The following is a 7,351-nucleotide window of genomic DNA, read 5'->3' as shown; positions in this document are numbered from 1 at the left end:
TCTGTCCGTAACAAATTTTCGTCGCAACTACTGATCGTAGATGCTTGAAATTTTAACACAATCTTCTCTGAAGCATGCCATACGGTGGGATACATTTTTGTTAAAATCCGATGTCAACTTCCTGTTTTTCTGTGCGTCTGTCCGTTTCATACATAACAAATTTTCGTCACAGTTTTCTCAGCAACTACTCATCGCAGATGCTTGAAATTTTAACACCATCTTCTCTGAGGCATGCCATACATTGGGATGCATTTTTGTTCAAATCCAATGTCAACTTCCTGTTTGTCTGTGCGTCTGTCCGTTACATACATAACAAAGTTTCGTCACAGTTTTCTCAGCAACTACTCATCGCAGATGCTTGAAATTTTAACACAATGTTTTCTGAGGCATGCCATATGGTGGGATACATTTTTGTTCAAATTTGATGTCAATTTCCTGTTTGTCTGTGTGTCTGTCCGTTTCATATATAACAAATCTTCCTCGCAGTTTTCTCATCAACTATTCATAGCAGATGCTTGAAATTTTAGTACACTCTTTCTTGAGGCATGCCATATGGTGGTATTAATTTTGATGTGAATCTGATGTCAACTTCATATTTTTCTGTGCATCGGCCTGTAATTGAACTTGTGTATATTAACATGATGGTGCTTATTTACATCAGAGCGGGGGTATTACTAGTGAGCATTTGCTCACAGATTTCTTGTTATTAATGAATTTTGCAATGATTACACATTTACGTTTGGTGTTGTTAACTTGTAGGAACATAATGCAATTTTGAAAGATCTATGCTTTATATGTATATATTTGCATTTGCAAATGGGTTCCCCTATATAGCACTGTTTGAATGGGGCGTATTTAAGCCTGTGTATAAATGGGTTCGTCACATGACCATAAATTCATTGTTAAGTCATAAACGACCGACGTAAATTCATAGTGATGTCATAAGTGGTCAACATGTTTAACACATTCAATCATTCAATTTAAACTGTTGTAGTTTGAAAAAAAATCGTTCATGGGATTAAAACTATAGCACCCATTTATTTGTTATCAATCAGACACAAATCGTTTCTAAACTTTTATTGGGATGTAAATACAGGTTTTTCACGTGATCAAATGGATATATAAATCCCGTAACAAAGCCGTATTTACATACCAATAAAAGTTTTAAAATGATACCTTGTTTCTTAAAAACATGTAATATGTTTTTTTTTTTGTAAGCAAATGATGAAATTTTGGTAAGCTGTTAATGTTATAACGTTAGGTTTATCCATGGTTGTGCACATTTTTTGTAGGGAATAATACATTTTTGATAAGTTGTACTGTAAAAACGTTAGGTTTATCTATGGTTGTGACAATTTTTGTAGGGAAATCTGAATAATACATTTTTGATAAGTTATGATGTTAAAACGTGTTAGGTTTATCTATGGTTGTGACATTTTTTGTAGGGAATAATGCATTTTTGATAAGTTATGATGTTAAAACGTTAGGATCTATGGTGGCGACATTTTTTTGTAGGGAATAATACATTTTTGATAAGTTATGTTAAAACGTTAGGTTTATCTATGGTTGTGACATTTTTGTAGGGAATAATACATTTTTGATAAGTTATGATGTTAAAACGTGTTAGGTTTATCTATGGTTGTGACATTTTTTGTAGGGAATAATGCATTTTTGATAAGTTGTGATGTTAAAACATAAGGTTTATCTTTGGTTTTGTACATTTGTTTTAGGGAATAATCCATTTTTCATAAGTTGTGTTGTTTTAGGTTTATTTATGGTTTTGTACATTTTTTGTAGGGAATAAAACATTTTTGATAAGCTATTGCTGTTGTAGAGTTAATCTACGCTTCTAAACATACTTGTACATCTAACAAATTGTAGAGAAATAATACAATTTTAATAAGTTATACATGCAATTTTTATTCATGCTTCTAAATACCTGAGTGTATGTAACATGGCTTATTTGTACGTTAATTATTAAATTAAAAAAAATCGTTTGATGTTGTGAAGTTTGAATAATGTTTTTTGCATTGAATATACATGTAAGCATGAAAACAAATAAAGGAAGAAACGACAATTTTAATTGTTGATGCATACCAATTTATTTTTCAAACACGTACTTAATGACCTTGGAAAACAGTTCAAAATATTTAGTAATACTTCAAATATGATAAAAACGTATTCAACAAAATAATAATTACGACAAATATGCGCAGTATTTACATTGTAAGAGTTTTGTTTCCTCCAAACTTAATTGCAAATAACTTTCTATTGGTTCCTCATGACTGTCTGGATGTTAGCATGTTATAATTTTTTACCTTTTGACTTCTCTAGAACCACTTTATATGCATGTACATGTATGTATATGAAATTTACGCGGGTGTTACAAAAATGAAATAAAAATTGAAAGAGGACTGTCTTCAAACGTTCTTTTAAGTGACTGTGACAATACTATTTATAGAAGTCTGAAAAAAGTAGTGATTATATTATTATTTTTATACCCCCGCAAACAAAGTCCGTCTGTCTGTAGACATGATTTTTTTCCGGACCTATTCTTGGAGGCTACTGTATGGAATTATTTGAAGTTTTTTTAAAACGCATTAGACACCATATAAAGATATGCACCTGGTATTTTCACCATGATTGAACAATTTTTCTTCATCTTACGGTTTTTTTTTCTCCATTTTTTTTTTACTTAAGTCATTCTGTGTCATGTAGTTTTATGTCGATGTAGTTCTGCAGCATAATTGAATATTTATCAGAAATATAATGAGCAATTAATTTGACTCTCAAAAATTGTGAACACCTCTTACCTGTAGATCCAAAAAATACTTTTAGGGACTTGGTACCCCTTCAAAAAAATGAACTTAAAAAAAAATTATTTATTAAAATTTTTAAACAAAAACAACACCTCTTTCTCTCATTTTTTGCATGTACATTACAGGCAAGCTGTTTCAAATTATGCTTACTTTAAATAACCAAACTACTGCGTTTGTTAACAAGGCACAGTAAGCAGACTAATTGTAAACTGTACTGCTTCTGTTCCAGAGAATTCTACAGATGTTCCAGTCGGACGTCGAAAGCCTTCCAGTGTAATTGAACTCCTCATCCTCACAGAGAAGCATGTAGTGTGGCTGTTTTAGTCATGTGTGCTCAATTTTTTGGTTTACACCCATGACAGACGAAATAGAACTGATACAAATAGTACCGACACAACTTCAATTATCACAGATCAAACACGATGTATGAGAATGTCGATATTAATTTCCCCTCAACCTTGGGTTAAAGAAACAATTTTCACCGTTTTTGTTTGTTGTTTAATGTCCCTCTCGAGCATTTCTCACTCATGTGGCGACACCACCACTTGCCGGTGGAGAGCTGCAAATTTTGACCTATGCATGCTCGGGACTCGGGGCCATTGAGCAGTGAGGGATCTTTTTCGTGCCAGCACCCACTGCGACACGTGACCAAGATTTATACGGTCTCATCTGAAGGACTGGTCCCCACATCCCACAGTGAGGTACGAACCCGAGACCTAAGGATCAACTCTTTCGCGACTCTAGAGCAGATGCTCTTACCACTGCGCCACGCGGGCGACTCCATTTTTGTTAATTGTATGTAGGTTGCTTGATGAGTTTTTGTTTTTTTAATAATTAAATAATATAAATAAATAAATAAATATAAATAAATAGTTAAATAATTGTTTAAAAACGCTAAATTAAGCTGTTTTTTCCCATTGTTTATTTTTAATTTTGTGCAAATACAGCACATCATGTTGGTTTTAGTAGAAAGTTTCCAATTAACCCGATGAAAATTATATTTTCTGCCGAATACTGAATTTTTTAGCTCTATTGGTCAGAGACCAGAAGAGCTTATGCGATAGTAAGGTGTCCGTGGTCTGTGTAGATGTCTCTCTGTCTGTCTAGCTGTCCGTCTATCTGTAAGCAATTTTTCAAAATGCTACTTCTCCTACCGTTTTGGTTTGATTTCAATATAACTTGGCACACAAGTAGACTATCCTAAGATACACGTCTTAGTCAAAAGTATTCGTTAAAGAATGGCGGCCTGATTTTTCACTGAGGCTGTTCGATTCTTATTTCAGCGTCGTTCTTAATGCACAAATTAGAGTTATCCCTCTTACTACGTACATGTACAAATATACAAAAGCACAAGACAGGTCACATGGCTTTGTTATGACTTATTTTGTCGTCTGCAAAGGTTTTGTTCCCGGTATCAAAACAAATGGGCAGGAAAGGATCTGAACTTTGTGACTCCGAAAAGAAAGCATTCTATCGTTGTCTAAAGGTAATATAAAGTTAAAGGAAATATCAGAGATAACCGCAAGGCCCATATCTACTATATGCAGTTCTTAAAGCGACGACAAAGACGTGGAAGTGCAGAAAACAAGGATCGGAGTGGCAGACCGCGTAAGTGTAGTGTCCAAGGAGAGAGACAACTTATCCGACTTGTGAAAAATAATCGTCGAAAGACCTTGATAGAAATAACGAATGTTACCAATGAAAATGGACTTAGAAGACTGTCGGAAAGTACCGTGAAAAAAAAAATTGAGAAAAGGGGGATACCGGAGAAGACTTGTAAAGAAAAAAAAACTTCGGATTCGTGAATTTAACAAGAAAAAGAGAGTTAATTGGTGTAAACAATACAGACACGAAACAGTCGATGGGTTTTGGAAAAATATAAAATTTAGTGATGAATGTAAAGTGATGATTGACGGAGAATAACGCGTGTATGTGTGGAGGAAGCACGGCGAAGAATGGAGAACCCCTTGTGTTGCACCCCCTCCTGGACGCCGCCTAGATTTGATGGTGTGGGGATGTATAACAACTTAAGGTGTAGGTACTTTATAAGTTGTTGATGGTAACATAAATGCCGAAAAATACCTTGAAATCATTCTATGATTCAAGAGTAGTTAAAGATTTCGTGACTAGAGAGGGAATAACAACACTTGAATGGCCAACCCAAAGACCTGATTTAAATATTATCGAAAATTGTTGGAAAAAAATGAAACACAAACTTAATATCAATGTTCATAATCTGAGAACCAACGATGACCTGGCAGTTTGGAAATGCATTTTTCAATAGATAGCGATTACAGATTATAGAAAAAACAAAAAAAACAAAAATAGATAATTTCTTTAGAATAAAACTTAGTATGCAGTGATCATTTCAATTAGTTCATACACTAGAATACTAAATGAAAATGAAGAACACAATATGAATAAAGATTTTAAAATATAATTTGACCCTCGTTCTGATTAACTCTTCCCAAAAATTTTAAAATTGTGAGGCGGTGAAATGCAATACATACTCTGAATTTGACCTTCTAGTATATGGATTGCCTTTTTTGCTTGGTATAAAAGGATCAAATTTATCTATATCTGTTAGTATACAAGGTTGAGTTCACTTCCCCATTCTTCAAGGTAGAAAAATGCACTCAAATATCAACCAAAATTATCTACAATGACAGTAATTATCCCCTTTTCTACAGCAATTATCATAGAAAGTTTATGTAGTCCGAAATAATGGTTTCACCATGTGCGATCCTGTAAGATTTTTTACATTTATCTTGCATATTCTAGAATTCATCCATAAATTAACATGATTATCTCAGACAGTTAGACAGGCAGGATGACGGACTTATTTTATTCGTTTTTATATATCCCTTCCCTTAAACTTTGTTCACTTTTGTGAAGTTGATGTATTTAGACTTTTATAACATTCATTAAGACTAGGCACACAATATACTGTTGAATTTGTACATTTTGATTAGTACTTGCAGCTTGAACTTGTTTCGAAGGTGTTTTTTGATAGATGGTATCAATTTAGGAAGTACTTATATTTCATTTTGAACTTTTTATTTCCTGTTCCTGGATAAAGGTACGAGTACATACAGTATATACATGTACACCTATTGAAAGCAGTTTTTCCTTGAATAAAATGTACACAACTACATGTGGAATCGTATTACAAAAGGACGATGTAGTGCTTCGAATTATAATCTAATTGTGTGTGCTATGACACGCTGGAGAACTTTTCCTTTACAAACTCTTGAACACATTGTATAAGGTACATGTATGGTGGGAAAATAAAAAAAAAATGACGGTACAATGTATATATTTATTATCAATTTTAAAATGATATGTTAATTTGACAAAAGCGCTATGCAACTGTGTCAACATTCGTTGCAATTCCCAAAAAGCACTTGACGTCTACCATAAAGAACATCATACTAATTAATCAATCATAAATATCTTTTGTGGGGAAGAAGAAAAATGTCCCAACTTGAAGTTAGATATATAAGTACATTAAGCATAAGTAGACTTTCGACTCGCATTTCGCCTTTTCTCTCACGTATTTTCTTTAATTATAGAAACGCGCTACCCAGTATTTTCAACAAGCAATTTTGTTTGGTTTATTTCTTTCTCTTGTCTCATTTGGACACAAATCATCGAGCTTATATATACCTGTTATCAATTATTTTAAAAAAGTTTTTAGCGTGTTAAATTTGATTTAAATATTCAATTTCCTAAGTATATTTGAGTTAGATGATATTTGTTTTGTTTGCACCTTTTCATTACAGATCAAGAGTATTTTAAGAATATGACTTCACCAGTTAATTACTTTTGAGAATCTTTACAACTCTCATTCCTTATGTACAATGTATATTTAGTATAGATATTACTTTAACACACATGAAGGTTTTTTTTATCAATAAGTTTTGATTGAAAAAGGTAAGACACTAATACATGTGTATCAATTTTCCATATAAGTCTATGTGTAACTAACTGTGCTCCGAATCATTCAGAGAGCAATTCTAAAAAGCAATAATTAAATTAAAAAGAATATGATTTTCTGACCATCGATGGGATTCGCATTTTCCAGAAACCATTTTTTTTAAAGTTGAATACATGTATCTCTCAAAACTTACTCGGCCGGAAAATAAAATCATAAGATAAATTCATTTTAGTCTTATGTATCACTTTTACTCTTATCCAATTTCAAAGATAATTTATTTTTTGAAAAAAAAATCCCTTTTAGGTCTCCTGAGCTGAAAACTCAAGTGTGCTCGAGAAACTGCCTTGTGCTCATCATCAGGAGATACAGAAAGATGCTAGTTATGTTTTGTACTTGTTAACTACATCCCAGAGAAAGATTCGTATATGAATAATTTAGTAGGATGCTATAACCCTAGAACGCACGGGATTTTTTCAGATGAAGTTTATTTTCTATACCTTCGTTTTCTTGGAATACTCCTGATTCAAACACAAAACATTTAGGGTAAAATAAAGGAGAATGGATCCTACTGACACTGACAATAACTTATTAATTA

Source organism: Saccostrea echinata, unplaced genomic scaffold, assembly GCF_033153115.1.
Source record: "Saccostrea echinata isolate AGI-Se365-2 ecotype Australia unplaced genomic scaffold, CSIRO_AGI_Sech_v1 ptg000083l, whole genome shotgun sequence".
Classification (NCBI taxonomy): domain Eukaryota; kingdom Metazoa; phylum Mollusca; class Bivalvia; order Ostreida; family Ostreidae; genus Saccostrea; species Saccostrea echinata.
This window is presented reverse-complemented; position numbering follows the sequence as displayed.